Source organism: Acipenser ruthenus, chromosome 26 (assembly GCF_902713425.1).
Source record: "Acipenser ruthenus chromosome 26, fAciRut3.2 maternal haplotype, whole genome shotgun sequence".
NCBI classification, from domain to species: Eukaryota; Metazoa; Chordata; class Actinopteri; order Acipenseriformes; family Acipenseridae; genus Acipenser; species Acipenser ruthenus.
The window spans coordinates 13,747,168-13,769,295 of NC_081214.1; the positions used below are offsets into that span (position 1 = coordinate 13,747,168).

Consider the following 22,128-nt stretch of genomic DNA (forward strand, 5'->3'; position numbering starts at 1 on the left):
GCAGGATTGGAGACAAGAGATTTTGCATGGTGCAAATGGAAAGTGTACTAAGTCTTCAAGAGTAATGTTGTTTGATGCACAAATATAATGCTAGCTACTCCTAGAGTAGTTTTCATATCCTTTGTTCAAAACAATGTGGTGCTGCACGAGTTATTTAATTTTGGCAGGGGGTGAAATTCGTATAGCAACACCATTAAAAAATACATTTTTAAAACACAGACTTACGATACTGGATTTGTCTACAGTTCACATGACATTGCACAAGTAAGCTTCTGATGTTATTACAAATGATTTACACATCTGGATTTTGTACAAAAAGGATTTCTTCACTTTCCTAAAACGTTTTGAAAACTGTAAATAACTTGTTTAAACAAAACTACTTTGAGTAAGTAGGCTACCTGCAGTCACTTGTCTCTGCTATTTGAGACACTGAAACTTGTATTTTGTGTCACTGACACTTCAAAACCTTTATCAAAATGCAGTATAATCAGTTCACAAAAAGATCTTCCTCAGACACTTTACTAAGGCTAGAGGGATCATCAGTTGGTTTAGAAGCTTGGTTCCAGTAGAAAAATGCAAGGGCAAGACAGCCGTGATTATGGTGATTGACGGTAAAGGCATGTAGATGTGGATGGAATGCTCCAGTGTCAGGAAGCCAAGCAGGACTGAGACTTGTTTTGTACAGCTCATTGAATATAAAAGGTGTTCTGAAATGGCCTTTTCCTTCACTTCATTCACAGGAACACGAACATAGCGGAGTCACCAGTACAGACCAGACAGTGATCAGAACACTTGGCTCAGTGTTACTGTAGGCCTGTATTCACTTTACTACTGACACTTGCATGTATCATTTATCCGTATGCCTCAGTGTTTACATGCACATTATTATAAGGTAGATAATACAGAACTTCCTCAGAAGGCTCCTCATTACAAGATGCAGTGAAATGTAACGAGTGCAACAAGCCTGTGTAGACTCACTGTTACCAATAACATAAGGTTTCCCGACGCGACCATGCCGAGAAACCTAATCGTGTTAATCTCCTGCTTGTGTCAGCATACATATATTGAAACTTCTCGGAACAATACTAGCTGGGCAGCAAAGCATGCTTTTGTACAATAATTAAAGAAGATCATCCTGTTCGGATGTCAGACAAATGACTTACAACCCAAATGAAGCTGGAACCGGGGTCTGTGAGAAGGAAAGCTTGTGCCATGCTGCATTACGATTAATAGCTTTTAATCTTGTAGAGGTAACCTTGGCAAAACCAACAACTGTGTGAAAGACATTAGCAAGCAAGCAATAAGTCAATCCAATGACATCCTGGAAACAAGAACACTAATGCTCACAGTGCTGCAGTATTGAGAACAGGCTCTTTCTACAAACGCAGAAACAAACACCTAGCAACAGCCATGATTCAAACCAGAATGGAAAAACTCAGTAATGTCTTCACTTTAATACAAAACTGTACTATACACAAAAAAAGCATTTGACATTTCACTGAAAATAAATAAAGAGATCAGTCTAAAGATGCTTGCATCACGTTGATTGAAACAATAAATGTGCGCACCATACAGATTGAAACAATCCCAGACTCTAATGCTCTGAAGCCAAGGGAATTATTTTAAGTGAAGATCCACAATTCTTGGTTACAGCAAGGTCAAGGTCCAGAGCACATTTTCACTGACTGCTATCCCTGTACCCTCAAACACACACATAGCTACACAAATAGTTACTACACGTGTTGTTTGGTTCAAGGAGTATCAAAAAATGTATTCTAATGTTATTCCTTTCATGTGTGCCTCCCATAGGCTTTACTGTCTGTTTCCTGCCTTTCAATGAGATTTCACCTGTGCCCCGTGTCATATTAACCATAAAAGATTATAAATCTCTCATGAGGCCTATGGAGTGGTCAAGTGAATGCTTTACTTTAAGTACCTGTTATGTTAACAAGAAATACATCACTAAACAAAATCGAGGAATTTAAAAATAAGATATTTCAAAACTAACTTGCGTGACTAACTTTGGGCGTTTTAGCACTTACAGGCTGTTCTTTGCCATCTTCTTCCTCTGCATGTTTAGCCTAAACAAGACATTCTGCTGATGCGCCTGGAAGTAATTAAGTGACAACTGTGGTAGTTTTTCCCTTTGCAAATATAACAAGTCAAGATGGACCTATAAAAGGGAAACACAACGTAAACTACAAGCTAAACACTGAATTGACAGTGTACTTACATATTTGATGCAGTGTACTTACATAAATGATGCAGTCAATACTAGTGCTGGGACGAACACAGGATTCACGTTCAGACATTCGCTCAATTTAAATATTCATTTGGATATTTTGTTCATTTTTCAAAAAGTAATAAAAGCCATTATATTGCTAAGAATGCAGGCAGAGCACCACAGTACTATAGTACTAGGGTGGAGGGTACTTTTCCTCAATGAAATATTTTGTCTGAGCATCATTCAATAAACGATGCTAAATAAACGCATGTAAAAGAAATATCAGCATGCTCGTTTTGTACACATTCTACAACACATCAATATTAAAAACAATACTTGTTTGGCTTCTCTTTAAACTGCTGTCATACAGTGAATTTATGGATAGAATTAGCTACTGCAGTCTTAAATACATGACAGAGGACCACTGCTGTGGAGAATGTCAATACCAAGCCTGATCACAGGTGGAGTGGCAGTTCTCGACCTACAAATACATTGGTGCAGAATCATGTTCCTGATTAATCACATTTTCTTTCACACATTCTAAATAATGCCTTTAGAATTTAGGATCTGCTTATTAAATTAATGTCTAAAAATGAAACATTTTAAAAAAGGCAAGAGTAATTTACATCAATAATAATAAGAATAATAATAATAATAATAATAATAATAATTTCAGAATAATTGTTTTTAAAGAAAACGCCAAACTAGCCCTGACCTACATTGTACAACATAGTCTTTAACCCGACAATCAGCCACAAAGCCAGTGCAAACCAGCTGGAAATAACCTGCAGTCTCACTTGGGCAGATGCCACAACACAATCCCTCAAGGCACTTCCCTAATTACCTGGATCCCAGACAGAGCGATCTCAGCCAAGCCACTGACTCTGAGTGAACCTGCACAAACCCCTCAGTCCCACCCAGCTGTACGAATGGGGAAGCCAGGACCCCGCTGGAAATGAGCCGTCACTCTCAACTGGAGGGGACCCAACCCGCCCTGGCTCTCAGGGAGGTTCTGCAGTAGATGTGCAGTCTCTTATGTTAATGATCTAAACCAGGGGTTCTCAAACTTGTTTTGCTGGGACAACTTTTGGAAATGTATCCTGCTGTGACAACCACCCACCCACAGTACATTATCATATGAAATTACTGTATATACTACATAGGAAGGCTAAATAAATCACGGACATGTAATCATTACACCTGCAGTCTCCGTCACCAGAGCCTTTCTAAAAGCGAGTGGGGCATGGGGCAAGATCCACGGGTGTTTCAGGAATAAATTCCTTTATTATTTTAGCTAATATAAAATGCACTTTTATTTCAACCAAACATGTCAACTGGAAAATAACCAGATTACAGAATGAAACCACGGCATAATTAGACCCACAGATGCGGAAGTGTATAAAATCAACAGCAAGCCTGTCATTTGTGTCACTTGCGTTTCTGCTTCAAGATGGTAGTTCTGTGTGAATTAAGATTTAATTGCCATCAGAAACGAAGCAAAGCATCAAAAACTTGAATATAGTATTGGTACCAAACTTGCAAACAAACTGAGTTCGCCAATGATTGTGTCAATAATCATAATATTGTCCAAGGATTGTGGCAAATTGAGAAACGGTGTGGCTGGTGCTACCACTTTATACACAACTATACACACAAACAAACCAAACAAGCATCTGGACACTTGGTAAACACGGCAGGTCTGGCTTCACATTACACTATTTACTGTTACAGATTAAGTGTATATGTGCAGTAATGTAATGCTGAGGATCTTAAGTAGGGCTGTTTTTATTTCAGTGCTTTTTTTCGTTTTTTTCAGGGCTTTTGTGTTACTTTCCAAAATGCTTCGGCGGTTTTGTCACAATAGTAACTTGATAGTATTCGCACACTTAGTTGTATCTTCTTTCTTATGGTCATGGGCACATTCTTCTGAGTTATTTATGTGTATGCATTTTTCTTAAATTTCACATTTCCCACGAACAAGCCTTCTATCTCGTTTTTTAAGTCTCCAATAGAAATGTAGAATTTGCTGCCACTCAGTAGTTGGGAGGGATTAAAGTATTCAGAACGAATCAATGATAGATGCAAGTCAGGAAGGAGGGGCATTGGCCAGCTGCACTGGGAAAGGTGGTTTTGTTTTAGATTTTTATAGTAGTTTTTTTTTTTTATGGGAAAGGGGACAAAAAGAAATTACAAACTGGAACGGACTACTTCTGAATGCTGATTGGAGGGATTCAAGATCTTTTCTCCAACAGATAACAGTGACACATTTCAGAGAGATTCTTGAGACAAGAACTGCAGGAAGCATCACGTGTGTGAGGAGAGAACAGTGGATAAAATCTAAAAACAAGTAGCGAGGGACACTGCTGTACACTCAATGAATCTTCCAGCTTTGTAACAGGTGCTTTGGATTAGTTTATGTGCTGCTCCAGCCCAGAGTCGGACAGCAATTGGACCAGTGATTCAGGCTTTGTAATGCTGTGAAGGGGATCCTTTGTGATGTTTGTTAAATACAAAACTGTACCATGTACAGTTATAGCAGGACTCCAGGAACTGGAATGCCAATGAAAGCAAATGGCATTTGTACTTTTGATAGGATCTTGATAAACATGATACCTCTACATCTTTATATTTGCAAGAATATAGTACACAGTACATGTACTGCACAATGGCATATATAGCACTACATAATAATATTTAAATACCCTTTGTTCTCACAGATTTTAATGTCACTTAAGGCAAGATGCAGCAACAGCTTTTAATATCTGTATTGTTTCCTGGAAGAAATACATGTGTAGACACTTGTGTTTAAGCACTCTCAACAGCCATCCCTCCTGGCAGGGGGAAAGATGCTAATTGTAGACATGCAAGATTGCATGCAGCTTGGCTTAGCAAGACAGCTTGGATGAATGAACAGATTGCAAAATTGGATTAATGTCAATAGAAAGGGAAAATGAAAATCAGAATTTGTACTACTGCAAATTCTGCATGCTGTTAACTTCCGCCACACAATATTAAAGAGGAGTGCTTCAACTTACCCCATAATAATGTTTACATTCTCCCACATACTGTATGTTAAATACAAAATGAAATTATACCGCAGCAAGCTGCAGTAGTCCAGAAACATGCCATGCCAACAGTACATACAGACTACGAGATTTACAGAACACAAGCACACAAGTAAGAGTTTACCCAACGCAAAAGTGTTGTGCACTTTTCCATGACTAACTTCTACCAGTACATTCAGACACTCCCAACTATCCAATTAATACCCAACATCTTTCTCCCCCAATATCAAATCAGTATCACTACTGCCAACACTCGCAATGGTTCACTCCACGCTGTTAATGCAGCTGCGTAAACAAGTGCTGCACCAAGTCTACTGTGGATGCAGATACTGTTTTAACTGCCTGTACTTTGTTAAAAACACTATTTCAGGATCAGTTTGGTTCTTTGGTCTGCTATGAGAACAAACCGTAGCAAGTCTGGCCATGTGGTCTCCCCCTTTACTGTAAAATGCCTGAGCCTAGTGTGAAAAACAGTGTTAGTGTAACATTGCAGCTAACTGCAATGGGAGCAGCAGGTTTCTGATACGAGAGCCTAAGTTTTTAATCTTCCTGCCTCCCCATATCATCATCTTAAATTACCTATTACAGAACCAGATGCTTTGTGATAACCTGTATCTAACCACAGGCATCTTGCTTTGGTAAGTTGGGGGGCAAAGTAAAGAACTAAGTGCCGATCGTAACAAGGCAAAAAATGTGTTTTCTTGCTAACTGTTAAAGCTGACAAACCATGCAAACCTACTAACTGTTTTTGTCATGGGGGGGGGGATAAATAAATCACAAAACTGTGTTTGAAGGTTCGTTCACTAGCCAGGGATTCGAAGGTTGTTTTAAACCTTTGAAGGTTCATCAGACGACATTGAAGCACTGTTTTTTTTGTTTTTTTCCCCCCGTTAAACTGTTTGTCAATAATGAATTCTATAAATCACACATTAAATGTCACTCACATGCAAAATTCATATTACGTAAACAAAAATTGTTGTATTAAAATCCGCTACCAAATCGTTATACTCTATATGCCAGCAGTGTGGAGTAGTGGTTAGGGCTCTGGACTCTTGACCAGAAGGTCGTGGGTTCAATCCCAGGTGGGGGGGACACTGCTGTTGTACCCTTGAGCAAGGTACTTTACCTAGATTGCTCCAACTGTATAAATGGGTAATTGTATGTAAAAAAAATAATGTGATATCTTGTAACAACTGTAAGTCGCCCTGGATAAGGGCGTCGGCTAAGAAATAGATAATATAATAATATAATATATGGTGCCACAGCTGTGTATGGAGCAGGGTATAGTATCCAAAGCACATACAAAATATACGATAACACTAATAATTTTCATTTTGAAAACTGAGCACCGTCCGTCCCTCCCCTCTCCAGCTCGTGTTATTCAGAAGCAAACTTTTAATTTCTTCATTATCCATTTCGACAGCAAAGCGTTGTATAGCGTAAGCTGTACTGAAAGAAATGTCTCAAAAACCCTCTGCTGTTTGGGATTTTTTTGTTAAATGCCCAGGCGACCAAAAAAAAAGTTGAATGCAAACTGTGCAAGCGACTTGTATAATGGAAGTATAACCAATCTCTGGGGTCACTTTGACAAGTGTAAGTTCATATTATTATTAGTATTAATATTTTTAGTAGTAGTAAAATGTGACTGACAACCTGCTTGGAACGGTGGCTTAATTAAAGCTTTGTTTTGCCTCAGTCCACTGCAGTTGTGCAATGCTAACTTACTGTATGTATCGCAAATACCTTCAATTATGTGTAAATAAATAACATGCATTTTTATTTTTATTTAAATTATTGCTGTTCTATATCACATTTTTAAACTACATGTGAATGTGTTATTCTATTTATATGGATTACCCATAAAACAGGACTTTCAATCAAATATAAAACAAGTAGCTATGGTGATGTCACCAGTAAATTATGCAAATGAGTACCATAAAATGGCACCAGCCCTGGCCTTTTACTGATCTTTTTATTGGAACTAAAAAGACAAACTGCCCCTTCACTGTTTTTCGCTCAGTGTATGCACACCATTATACAATGTTATTGCTCATTACAGTACAATACAGATGGCACATTTTATGTTCGGAACACATTACTGAAGGAAGATTCGAACCTTCTGAGGTCAAAATGTACCCTTCGTTGCAGCCCTACACAAAACAGTGTTTCTGCATAAAATGTTCCACCTCTATTGTACTTAATGAGCAATAACTTGTATAATGGTGTGTATACACCAAGCGAAAAAAACAGTGGAGGGGCAGTTTGTCTTTTTAGTTCCAATAAAAAGATCAGTAAAAAGGCCAGGGCTGGTGCCATTTCATAAATTTAACTGCAGCAGAGTTTAGATCCACCAACAATAAGCTCTACTGAAGAGACCCCACAGTTTACAACACATTTACTACTCTCAGCAACACAGACATTTTGGAGGTTGTGCAGGTGGGTAGAGTTTGATTCTAGTTTTCACACAGAAAATAGTGTAGTGCTGGAGATAGTGTGTACAGCAAGTACCAGACACACACCCAAAATCCTACAGCAAGTACCAGACACCCACCCACCCCCAATCCTACAGCAAGTACCAGACATCCCCCCCAATCCTACAGCAAGTACCAGACACCCCCCCCCACCCAAATCCTACAGCAAGTACCAGACTGTGGCAAAGTGCCCCGCCCCTGTGTGCATTTGTGTGATCTGTGTTGTATGTTGCGTGCGTGTGTGTGTTAATGTTGGTGTATAGATTGGTACACGGGATATAAACGGGTCTGTGTTTCACGTATATTTAAAGTGTAGATTTGTATTTAGGCACGAGGAGAGCACAAATCACTTCACGTGCTGGTTAAATGTAATATGTGAGCACGGGGTTGCACAGAATTAATTCACGTGCTGGGATTCAAGTGAATAATTAATTAGTAATTGAATCCCAGCACAACAGTATAAATAGGCACATTTTTAGTCACTCGTGGTTAGGTGTTCGGAAGAGGAGAACGGGAGAGAGAGAGAGGAGAGTTAAGTTAAAGATCGTAAAAGTGAAGATAAGTGTGTGTACTCACCGTGTTTGTTTGTCTCCGAGCACCGTTTGTGTTTAGTGCGTTTTGTTTGTCTTTTTACTTTGGCGTATAGTGCCGTGTCCCGTGTTTTGTGCTGTTTTCAACCCTTTTATTTGTTAATAAACGCTGAGTGCAGCCATTGCACTCAGCTCATCATCAACCACTGTCTTTGTTTTGAATTCCTGTCTGGTCTGACGCCACCCACTCTGGCCGTCTTTGTGACACGTGGTGTCTTCGTGGGATAGCCGCGCCTCCAAGCGTCAGACCAGGAGGGGTATGGATTAAAAAAAAAAAAAAAAAAAAAAAAAAAATTACAAATATTGTTTTGGGGGAAAAAAACAAAACAAAACAAAAAATCAATGGCAGAAGACGCCATCAAACTGCGGGGCTGGTTCCTGGAGAATGCTGGGCTGGAGGCCCAGTCTCTGCCCATGGTCGTCCGGGCCCTGTGGATGATGGACAGTGAGAGATGGGAGGCCTTTCAGGAGGAACACACCCCAAACACCTTGGAGGAAGGTGTGGAGTTTGTCCTCAGCTACCTGGAGGCAACCATCAACGGAACAGCAGCCCAGGTAGCAGGACCACCAGCAGAGGGTGAGTACCTGCTGTCCCCATCTCCACCAGCAGAGGGTGAGTACCTGCTGTCCCCATCTCCACCAGCAGAGGGTGAATGCCTGCTGGTTTTGCCTCCACAGCCCAAGTGGGAGGAGCCTGAGCGTCCACAGCCCAAATGGGAGGAGCCTGAACGTCCTACGCCTGAGTGGGAGGAGCCCGAACGTCCTACGCCTGAGTGGGAGGAGCCCGAACGTCCTACGCCTGAGTGGGAGGGGCCCGAACGTCCTACGCCTGAGTGGGAGGAGCCCGAACGTCCTACGCCTGAGTGGGGGGAGCCCGAACGTCCACAGCCCAAGAGGGGGGAGTCGGTGCGTCCACAGCCCAAAAGGGAGGAGTCGGTGCGTCCACAGCCCAAAAGGGAGGAGTCGGTGCGTCCACAGCCCAAAAGGGAGGAGTCGGTGCGTCCACAGCCCAAAGGGAGGCAAGTCGGGGCTTCCACAGCCCAAAGGGAGGCAAGCCACCAGCAGAGGGAAAATGCCTGCTGGTTCAGCCCCAAGGGCCGGAAGGGGAGGAGTTACAGGCCCAACCCCCTGGAAATTTTTGGGGGGGAGAGGGGCAGGAGGCTGGTGTCCCCCAGCAGCCTCTATTCATGCTGCTGAAGGCAGCACGGCGCGCACCAGCCCAGCCGCCACAGCGGAGGGAGCCAGCGCCGCCAGGAGCAGAGGAGCTGCCTCTGCCTCCGCCACCTCCACCGCTTCCTCCACTAGGAGCAGAGGAGCAGGAGCTGCCTCTGCCTCCACCACCACCAGGAGCAGAGGAGCAGGAGCTGCCTCTGCCTCCGCCACCTCCACCGCTTCCTCCACTAGGAGCAGAGGAGCAGGAGCTGCCTCTGCCTCCACCACCGCCAGGAGCAGAGGAGCAGGAGCTGCCTCTGCCTCCACCACTTCCAGGAGCAGAGGAGCAGGAGCTGCCTCTGCCTCCACCACCTCCAGGAGGAGAGGAGCAGGAGCTGCCTCTGCCTCCACCACCTCCAGGAGCAGAGGAGCAGGAGCTGCCTCTGCCTCCACCACCTCCAGGAGCAGAGGAGCAGGAGCTGCCTCTGCCTCCACCACCGCCAGGAGCAGAGGAGCTGGAGCTGCCTCTGCCTCCGCCACCGCCCGGAGCAGAGGAGCAGGAGCTGCCTCTGCTGCCCGTACCTCCGCAGGGAGTACGGTGGCCGGAGCCCCAGAAAGGGGAGCTGCCGGCCACGAAGAAGGGGGAGGAGGTCTGGAGACCACTTTCCCCAGCAGCAGTTTCGCTGCAGGAGTTCTTGTGGCCGGAGCCCCACAGGAGGGAGCTGCCAGCTACGAAGAAGGGGGAGGTCGGGGGACCACCTGCCCCCGCAGCTTTTTCGCTGCAGGACGGGACCAACGGGCTGTCAGCCGTGCCACTACCGGCAGGGGTGCTGACAGCATTGCCAGCCAAGGGCCCACTGAAGCCTCCCTTCCCAGCCCGAGACTTTGTTCTGGACTGCTGGGTTTTTAAGGGGGGAGGTGGCCGTTGAGGCCATGTGTGCTGCGCACAAGGGGGGGTATATGTGGCAAAGTGCCCCGCCCCTGTGTGCATTTGTGTGATCTGTGTTGTATGTTGCGTGCGTGTGTGTGTTAATGTTGGTGTATAGATTGGTACACGGGATATAAACGGGTCTGTGTTTCACGTATATTTAAAGTGTAGATTTGTATTTAGGCACGAGGAGAGCACAAATCACTTCACGTGCTGGTTAAATGTAATATGTGAGCACGGGGTTGCACAGAATTAATTCACGTGCTGGGATTCAAGTGAATAATTAATTAGTAATTGAATCCCAGCACAACAGTATAAATAGGCACATTTTTAGTCACTCGTGGTTAGGTGTTCGGAAGAGGAGAACGGGAGAGAGAGAGAGGAGAGTTAAGTTAAAGATCGTAAAAGTGAAGATAAGTGTGTGTACTCACCGTGTTTGTTTGTCTCCGAGCACCGTTTGTGTTTAGTGCGTTTTGTTTGTCTTTTTACTTTGGCGTATAGTGCCGTGTCCCGTGTTTTGTGCTGTTTTCAACCCTTTTATTTGTTAATAAACGCTGAGTGCAGCCATTGCACTCAGCTCATCATCAACCACTGTCTTTGTTTTGAATTCCTGTCTGGTCTGACGCCACCCACTCTGGCCGTCTTTGTGACACAGACACACCCCCCACCCAAATCCTACAGCATGTACCAGACACACACACCCTAAATCCTACAGCAAGTACCAGACACACACACCCTAAATCCTACAGCAAGTACCAGACATCCCCCCCAATCCTACAGCAAGTACCAGACACCCCCCCCCCCCAAATCCTACAGCAAGTACCAGACACCCCCCCCCAAATCCTACAGCAAGTACCAGACACCCCCCCTCCCAAATCCTACAGCAAGTACCAGACACCCCCCCCCCAAATCCTACAGCAAGTACCAGACACCCCCCCCCCCAAATCCTACAGCAAGTACCAGACACACCCTCCCAAATCCTACAGCAAGTACCAGACACACCCCCTCCCAAATCCTACAGCAAGTACCAGACACACCCTCCCAAATCCTACAGCAAGTACCAGACACACCCTCCCAAATCCTACAGCAAGTACCAGACACACCCCCTCCCAAATCCTACAGCAAGTACCAGACACACCCTCCCAAATCCTACAGCAAGTACCAGACACACCCTCCCAAATCCTACAGCAAGTACCAGACACACCCTCCCAAATCCTACAGCAAGTACCAGACACACCCTCCCAAATCCTACAGCAAGTACCAGACACACCCTCCCAAATCCTACAGCAAGTACCAGACACACACACCCGAATCCTACAGCAAGTACCAGACACACACCCGAATCCTGCAACAAGTACCGCCCCGGGGGCGGAATGTAAGGGGAACGGCAAATCAGACTGAATGTTTTGAAAGCATGAAGTCAAATGGATGTGGAAAACAGCTGTGCATGTACAGTGTCCAAAGGTTAAAACAATGTGGCACTGAAACAGGCACCACCTGGAAGAAAATCACAGAAGCCGTTTACCTAATATTAATAAAATAACTCAAAGTCTACTACTACCTAAAAAAGACTAACACTGTAAGCCACAGGTCAAATTGAGCAGGTAAAGCTAGATTTTGAAAAAGAAGTTTCCAAGAGACTGAAAAACATGAACATCTCACATGGTTTAGGAGACATAAGCAGTTAAATATAGCTGTGGCAGCGGGTTTACAAAACAAGCCTTCCTGACAGGGATAACTGGGCATTGGTTAATTAATACTTTGGTTTTGCGCTCTTTAAATGGCACAGTGCCAACAATAACATTTGCAGAGCCAATGTTTTAAAGAATGTAGGCTACTGCTCAAGCTGCTTTTTGCTGTTGTGTGTGGGAGTATGAAGATATAGAGCAGCTAGGAAACAGGAATAATCCACATTAGTAAATTATTACAAAATTGGAGTTAAATGTCCCCACGCTTGCTTCACAGAACAATACACCAAGAATAGAACCATAAAGCAACCAAAGGTTTGAACTCTTGCACAGGTTAAGATTATGCCATTCTGGTGCCCCATTACCATACCAGTGTAGGATTACTATTAAACATGTGTCTAAAACACTGTGTCCCTCAAACACCAATAAGCACTCTACAATTACTCTGCTTGATTCATTGTGCCTCCAAGGCAATTTTGCTTTGAAATATTTCTTTGAGTCAACTCCTGATTTTTACACTCTGTCACTGCAACAGGCTACAATAACTTAACCCTTTGCGGTCCATTGTCGGACTGGGTCCGACATTGCAATTATTCTTCTCAGGTTCTTTGTCGGACTGGGTCCGACATCATTATAGCAACGCAAAAAACGGGTTTCTAGTCGTTTTTTCTCCGGAAAAAGCCGAAAAAACCATTCAATTGCCGAGTGGGAGCGACAGGAGCAGAGACAAGTCGAAAAAAAATAAATAAATAAGGCGTATCTCATGAAGTGTCATACATATGGCCCTGGTATCAGATAACAGGGCGGCATAGTAAACAAGCTGGCTGAGTGCGTCAGCGCACAGAGACTATCACAGACATTTGCAGAGCTTTTTTCAGATATTAAAGTAATAGAATAATGACTTTGATCGCATTATTGAGGAGTTTGGTGATAAAACGAGTGATCCGGAGATGATTGATCAGTATGTACGACTATTATTTTTATTATTATTTATTTCTTACATAGGTGAAAGCGATAGCGAACGAAAGGGTGGGGCAGGGCTGGAGATGCCTAGTGAGTGCTTTGTTGATATGCAGGGCCATTTAAACCCGTTCGACTGTGGAAAAAAACACTTTTAAACAGCGCGTCTAAAATTAACTGCGCGTGTGAAAATTAATTAGACCTGACGTGCACTTAATAAATGGACTGCAAAGGGTTCTTTAAATATTGCGTTATATTTCTCCTTTTTTGAATTTGTTCTCTCGTTTTGTCTGTTCAGTGAAGTGAACTCCAGCTTCAGTTTTTATTCGTTTGGGATGTCCCGCATGCAGACTCAGTTAGCATGGTAATTATCATTCTCATCACCTGGAATCAGACTAGCCAGCAGAACAGTAGAAGAGCCTTCATGAAACCAGACAGAGCAGCATGTGCCCTCATGCTAGATCTTGACTTAGCAGCCCTCTAGCTTTTAACTTTAGAAGTGCTTGGTGAAACTGGCCCCAGGACACTAGCCTTAAAAACACTACCAGCTGGTTTAGCAAACCCTAATTCACACTAGTCTTGGACCACCTTTTATAAAGTGCTCACTGCAAGTAGTTCTTGCTCAACATACAGTACTGTGCAAAAGTTTTAGGCAGGTGTGAAAAAAATGCTGTAAAGTAAGAATGCTTTCAAAAAAACATGTTAATAGATTATATTTATCAATTAACTAAATGCAAAGTGAGTGAACAGAAGAAAAATCTAAAATCAAATCTATATTTGGTGTGACCACCCTTTGCCTTCAAAACAGCATCAATTCTTCTAGGTACACTTGCACAAAGTCGGGGATTTTGTAGGCATATAGTCAGGTGTATGATTAAACAATTATACCAAACAGGTGCTAATGATCATCAATTCAATATGTAGGTTGAAACACAATCATTAACTGAAACAGAAACAGCTGTGTAGGAGGAATAAAACTGGGTGAGGAACAGCCAAACTCAGCTAACAAGGTGAGGTTGCTGAAGACAGTTTACTGTCAGAAGTCATACACCATGGCAAGACTGAGCACAGCAACAAGACACAAGGTATTTATACTGCAACAGCAAGGTATCTCCCAGGCAGAAATTTCAAGGCAGACAGGGGTTTCCAGATGTGCTGTCCAAGCTCTTTTGAAGAAGCACAAAGAAACGGGAAACGTTGAGGACCGTAGACGCAGTGGTCGGCCAAGGAAACTTACTGCAGCAGATGAAAGACACATCATGCTTACTTCCCTTCGCAATCGGAAGATGTCCAGCAGTGCCATCAGCTCAGAATTGGCAGAAAACAGTGGGACCCTGGTACACCCATCTACTGTCCGGAGAAGTCTAGTCAGAAGTGGCCTTCATGGAAGACTTGCGGCCAAAAAGCCATACCTCCGACGTGGAAACAAGGCCAAGCGACTCAACTATGCACGAAAACACAGGAACTGGGGTGCAGAAAAATGGCAGCAGGTGCTCTGGACTGATGAGTCAAAATTTGAAATATTTGGCTGTAGCAGAAGGCAGTTTGTTCGCCGAAGGGCTGGACAGCGGTACACGAATGAGTGTCTGCAGGCAACAGTGAAGCATGGTGGAAGTTCCTTTGCAAGTTTGGGGCTGCATTTCTGCAAATGGAGTTGGGGATTTGGTCAGAATTAATGGTCTCCTCAATGCTGAGAAGTACAGGCAGATAGGCTACTTATCCATCATGCAATACAATCAGGGAGGCATCTGATTGGCCCCAAATTTATTCTGCAGCATGACAACGACCCCAAACATACAGCGAAAGTCATTAAGAACTATCTTCAGCGTAAAGAAGAACAAGGAGTCCTGGAAGTGATGGTATGGCCCCCACAGAGCCCTGATCTCAACATCGAGTCTGTCTGGGATTACATAAAGAGAGAGAAGCAACTGAGGCTGCCTAAATCCACAGAAGAACTGTGGTTAGTTCTCCAAGATGTTTGGGCCAACCTACCTGCCGAGTTCCTTCAAAAACTGTGTGCAAGTGTACCTAGAAGAATTGATGCTGTTTTGAAGGCAAAGGGTGGTCACACCAAATATTGATTTGATGTAGATTTTTCTTCTGTTCACTCACTTTGCATTTTGTTAATTGATAAATATAAACTATTAACATGTCTATTTTTGAAAGCATTCTTACTTTACAGCATTTTTTCACACCTGCCTAAAACTTTTGCACAGTACTGTACATGTTACACATTAATCTGCATGTCGTTCATGTACACATGAATCCAGACTCAAACCCATCCACAGTAGAGTCACTTCCTTCTTATTCAGAGAATTGTTCAGCAGAGCAGTAATGGTCCCCTGTTGTGAAAACACAGGCTACATTATGTTCATATTCAAAGTGGGGGAAGGGAATACAGCTTCTGCACGAACAATAAATTCACACAAAGGGTTTAAGAAACATCATTCCCCCAGTTTAACATTAAGCTATACATACTGTATTTGCATTTCAGATATTGTTGCCCCTAGCGTTAAATACAATACTTGCAGGTAAATAATTAAATATTTGTGTAACTCCTCCACACAGTTTAGAATACCCAAACATTATATCTTTCCTGGGGAGTGGGGGGATTATTCAGTGTGGAAACTCAAAGAGGCTCAAATAATGTCCCCAAGCTGCCAATCACTGCTGACAAAGTGCAAATGTTTTATGTGAACGGCTTCATTTTATAGATCTACAAAATCAAGCAGTTTGACGTTGGAAAGCCAGCACATAAAACTCGTGTATGAAAACAGCCCAACTGTACGACACATCAATCCAGCACCAGCACCTCCGACCACTCCCTGACAAACACGACTTCCATTTAAAACAAGGAGACCTCTTCAGGTAGGCAGAAACGTTCTACCAGATGTAATGAAAGGGTCATTCTAGGTCAACTGGACCAACGTGGTTTAAAAAAATCAACCTCAAGAACAGCGTCAATTATTTTTTTTGTTGGAAAGCCCTTGAAGCGTGCTTCAATCAGCCTTATTTGCTATCCCCCACATAGGGGGATAGTTTGATGGTCATCAAAATGGGCATTTTACCACCGTCAGACACTTTCACACCATAATGAGTTACACAGCTGTTGTGCATGCACATGACACCTGCCCTGGTACTGTTTACATTACTCACAAATGGAGTAGACACCTCCCCTGGATTTGGTCCTCTCGAGCAGGAATGACCCCAAAGTAGTAGGTATACCCTTTTAATAGATCTGCTCCACGCATACTGTATGGAAAACTTATTTTACTACCCAGCAGTCTGATGAAAGTAAGTTTATATTTGTAGGTAGAAAATGCAGGGGAGGGGAGGGGGGGGGGGTAGTTAGACAGGCCCCCAGTTCACTAAAGAACAGTCAAGGAAATGTGTCGACAGAATCCTTTTAAATATCCTGTTAGCATTTGGATCACAACAGCGTGTCTACAGAATCCAAAGTAGTCATGCTGTTATGTGCTTTCCATAGTAAAGCAGTTACAAATGTTTTTTTTTTACAAATCATGCAAGCCTCTCTGCTGCATTACTCTTCTGCTTCCCTGCTTCACAGCTCTGTGGAGTATCCTATAAATAGACACTTAATTCAAGAAATCCCTGTCTGTGAGCCGAGACACAAGCCAATGGCCTTGCTGCTCTTCTGCCAATTGATCATGAACAGAAAATGGAGGCATCCCAGCCACAACACTATTCTGTTGTTGCTAAGGTCATCATTTGTATCTTGTGAGGAATCCAAGACTATTTCCTCCAATTACGGAATCAATGAGGTTTCAGTCTAAGATTATAAAGACTTCCAGCAAGTCATCTATTTTAGAAGGGATCTGATCTTTGTACTTTTTTGCTGTTATATGGAAATGAATTAATGTAACCTAAACCAAGCTTCACAAAAAGTACTGTACAAAAAGCAAGAAGTCTTGTTGCTTTTATGTGCGCAGCTGTAATTACTGTCCCTTCTGAGACTGGTTTTGTAGAGAGATTTTCCCCATTTATGAACTCTGTTGCAGAGGGGTCTGAAATTAGTTGCTCACCCCTACTCGTCGTCTAAAACCGTATCACTCCAGAAATGTCAGTGGTTGAAGAATGTCTTTAGTTAATAAGCCTAGTAAAATGAACAACAGGTCATTAAACACAATTCAGTAGGAACAGAGTATCCATTTCACATAACTGCCTGCGGTACTGTATGTGTAGGGCTCTTCATTTTCGCTTTTTGTTTTTGATCAAGTGATGTTCCTTTTTTTTTTTTTAAACAAATCTGTTCATTCAGACTTTTGGAAAAGTGTTGATTATGAAACAAGTTAACTAAGTTGATTGAGACTATGATCCTGTTCCATTGATAATGTTTAAAAAAAAAAAAAGTAGCACCTTCTTTTTAATTTAAACCCAACACAAAACAACGAGTTAAGAAGTAACACTGTTTTAATTAAATCGTAATTAAAAGGTGGGGTGCAATGATTTAATTTTTTTCAGAATTCACTTGTATAGTACTGTTGGTAGGTCAATAAAAGTATCTGTGTAGTTTTAATGTATAGGTTTTAACGCTAAGTGTATACCTCTATGAAAAGTCCAGCTCACTGGAAGCTGTGGTTAATTTATGCGTGATGTCACCCAGGACAAGTTCGCCATCCCGCCCGCTGCTTTCTTGCATTGGCGCTCACCAAAACACAAGGCACCCTGGGGAGAGATACAATCTTAAACGTCACCTTTATTTATTATTATTTTCCCCATCCCACCTGCGAAAATGTCTTGGGCTACTTTATGATGTTGATGTAGGCTATATCAGATTCCAATAGGCTACAAGTTATGAATAAAGTGTTAATTTCTGTAGGCTATATGTAAGAATTATTATATTGATTTGCTCGGAGAAAGTTGTGCATTAAGTCTGTAAAAGGAGACCTCTGGTTTTCGTGTTTTCATAAATGACAGGTGTATTACTCTACTTGTTTTGCATGTTAAATTGCGGCTGATCCGTTGCCACAGAGATTCAATGCTTTTAAAAAGCCTACAGTGAAGAAACGAGAGACTGGCTATTTTGTACGGAGTTCCTGAGCTGGGAGAACGCACCTTTTTTTGTTCTTTGTGTCTCGAAACAAAGAGGGTAGAGTCTGTATTCTTTTTTGTTTATTTGTTTATGTTTAAAGGGTCTCAGCCGACCGAGTGACTAAGAACCTTTGCATAGCCTACATAGACAGTGAAGGTTATCGGGCTGTGTGTGTGACGCGGTGTAATTGACTGTACTATTATGTAGAGTCATAGAGAGGTGTTGCTTCAAGTAAATCCCATCACTACTGAACATCTTATTATATAAAAAATGTAACAATAACTAAAGAACTTTCAGAATACTTCTATGTCTTGTTTATACTGTGAACCTGAACAATAAACGCTCCATTTTTTTTGCAATCTGCCTCCTTGTTGTTTTGTATACTTCCTATCAGTCACTGATGTTCTGCTCAGTTAAATATCTGTGCAGGAGATTAGAGGTCCCTCACCTTTAAAGGGTGACGTAGTCGAAACATTCAATTGATCATTTAACCTCTTGTTTGATTAATAACTAAATTCCGCGCTACAGCAGGGATGCATAGATGCAACAATCAAGCAATATTCTTCAATATTCGTCTGAATAAGGATGCTTGGCACAAGTTTTTCACTAAAAGCAGGCGTGAAAATACTGCCAAGAAACAAATTCAAATTAAAAAACCTGAAACTGACAAAAAAAACATTGTGAAGCCAATATCAATGAAGCACAAGACCAACATTTCTGATCTGATTTAAGATGCTAAAACATCCGTACCGGTAACATCGCTTTCACTTCTGTCCTCCATCTACTGCATTTGTTTACATCAGTGAATGTCCTGGTATGACGTCACGCACACGTGTTCTTCCAGGTAGAGGGCTCGAAGGTTTTTGAAAACAATCTAACCACAAATTTGCCTTTTTTCCCCCACTTTAAGTAATGAATGTGAATGAAACTATCAGGACATGTATAGAAAGTTTAGCTGCACTCAATGACTTTGTCATTGCACCCCACCTTTAAGAGGAAACTTGTTTGTAAAACAGGTTATATTCAGCAACAAGTCATTAAGATTTAAAATCTGGGGAAAGCATTTTAACAGAACTCGCTTTTTGTGTTCGGTTTGAATAAAAAAAACAAGGAGTTTGGTTAGGACCAAATAGAAATTGTTGTCTGAGGTTTTTTTTGTATTATCTTTTGTACTGATCCCAACATGCAGTTTACATGCATTTAGCCATAGTTACTGTAGGCACAGTAGCTGTGGAGGTAGAGTAGGGGAGGTACTGGAGGTAGATAGTGCACAAGAGTAATCTAGTAGGCAGAATATTCTGTGGAATACAGCTATAAAAACTCTGCAGCTGTTTCAGTTTAAAGTCCTCTCAAGACTGAACAGCTCTCCAACCCATGATTTTATACTTGCACAATATTAAACTCATCTTAATGCAACACATCACATAGCAGGGTATGCAACCATTACTGTTCCCTTAGGCATGTAATTAAATACCAGAAACAATACAAACTCAAGACTATGGATTTCATTTAAAATCCCCAACATATTAAAATCTGCAAAATGAGGATATTACCATTTCACAGTTCCGAAAGGCTTGATTTAAAAAGACCACCAACCCCAAAAATAAAGCTTTAAAAACTACAGTAAGCCTCAAAAACATATGAATATTTCCATCAGGACTCTTCATGCAGGATCTTAAACATGTTGAGAGGACACTCGATTAAACAAAAATAACCAGTTAATCCAGATGGAGAGCATTCTGCTAACAGGACGAGGATGATGAAAGCAGAAAACCTGTCCCTCTGCCAGGAGATAAACCTTTAGCTCTCAACCAACTGCTATCTGTGCAGCCATCATTAAAAGTGGCATGCAGAGTACGGTTTTTAGAAAACAGTTAGCATATTTTAGCAGACTGTTCCCTGGAAGCCCTGAATATCTGCTCAGTAGGAATTTTCTGCAATAAAGATATACATAAATAAAATGCACAGTAAAATATTTTTTAAAAGATAAATAAAATGCACATCACAGTTACACAGTTATTAACAGACAGGCATTTTCACATATCTGCAGGTTCGAATAAAGAATGTCCTTACCAAGTCACAGCACAGGCAGCAACAGGAGCACACCTGTTCCGTTGAGTTGAACCCACCTTTAGGGACCGGGAACGAAACGGAAAGCAGCACAGATGGCTTGACTATGATGAAGTAGTGAAGCGTTACCCAGGATCATGGGGGGGGGGGGGACAACGACGACGACACAGCAGGTTTCACAAAATGTTTTAGGATCACAAAACAAAGGAATAGGATTCACAATAAGCCTGCAAATGATGCTTACAAGCTTATATCGAGGTATGTTACCGATGCAAATTTTGGCATTTTGCGGCCCTATAGTATGTACAACATTTTGTTCCAGTATTTTCTTTAAAAATATGGTTCTGAGTTTTGGTATTGAAAGTCTTAGACTACCTTTGCTACAGTAGTGCTTTGCAAATTCTTGCTCATATTTTGTAAATGGTATAAGCTTTTCATAGGAGTGCAGTACATAAAAGCTCATTCTCATTCTCTTCTCGTATCATAGACTAGGTGTTACTCACACAATATTGGCACAGTGCGGCATAACGCGACTGAAGTATTTAATTTGGGTGGTGTCAACTCACACACATGGAACCAGTACTAAATTATTCCACAGCAAGTACCCAACCCTTTCAACAGCTTTTACCCAGTCATGGGTCAAATAACAATAACTTAACTGATTGACTGAGAACAGCACGGTTTAATTGTTCCACTTTAAACCAACCAGTCTGAAGAAACAATCTAATGACAATGTTTGCATCAACGCAAAAGAAAATACTGGTCTTTAAAAACATAGTTATCAATTGCATCACCATTTTTAAATGATACAGTAAAATATTTAGTGAACTTGGAAGCAAATTGTCCCGTCATGCCTACAAAGACTTTAAGAAAACACCAATCTTTTTTTAAAATAAATCCAGCAATGAACAAGATTGCATGAGGTGGAGAATATGCTTCAACAAACATGAGAAATTACATTTTTGTTGTTCTCATTTAACATTCATATAAAAATGCATAATTTTAGAGACTCCTCATGTTAACATTTTGTTCCATCAAATGGTTAGTAAACTTGAGACTCTCCTACAAATAGCCATTCCATTTCCTTAATAAACACAAATAGAATCCAGAGACTGCACATGCCAATTCATCCACAAACCCTGTTTTAATTCAGTCTGGACACTACTGTACATCACTGATTAATTACAAGTCAGACAGTATTCCTCCACTTCTGAAGACTGTCTTCATAAAACAAAGATGTAGAAGCATATGTTTAATTATTAAATGAAGTAATTAACTTAAAAGGGCAATACATTGAAAAGATGTCCAATCAACCAGTTTGAAGGACAATGCTCATTTTCCTGTACAATAAAACCCTCTTAATGTGATCCTGTGTGTTATTTTACAGGGATATGGCTCTGGTGCAGTGCTGCACAGGAGGCTCATTCCTGTGTGTTATTCAGCAGGGATCTGTCCCTGGTGCACAGGGAGGCTCATTCCTGTGTGTTATTCCGCAGGGATCTATCCCTGGTGCACAGGAGGCTCATTCCTGTGTGTTATTCTGCAGGGATCTATCCCTGGTGCAGTACTGCACAGGAGGCTCATTCCTGTGTGTTATTCTGCAGGGATCTGTCACTGGTGCACAGGAGGCTCATTCCTGTGTGTTATTCTACAGGGATCTGTCCCTGGTGCACAGGAGGCTCATTCCTGTGTGTTATTCTGCAGGGATCTATCCCTGAAACTGGCTTAAAAGTGCTAAATACAGTTAGTGTCCACACTACGCAGCTTTTAATACTGTACTCGAGACCACCTCAGGGGGCAGTCTCGAGCCAAAGTGTAGGACGTTGTGTATTTTTGCTTAGGATTCATATATAAAAAGCTAATTAATGGCCACAGGAAGAAAAACACAGCTTAATTAAATAACTACTTATTTATTCAGAAAATGCAA

General features: G+C 41.9%; 1 protein-coding gene across 1 annotated transcript in view; it reads right to left on the reverse strand.

Moving 5' to 3' along the window:
- Nucleotides 1-22,128, reverse strand: part of LOC117430691 (nuclear protein AMMECR1-like) — a 78,706-nt gene that overhangs the window by 46,787 nt on the left and 9,791 nt on the right. The window lies entirely within an intron of this gene.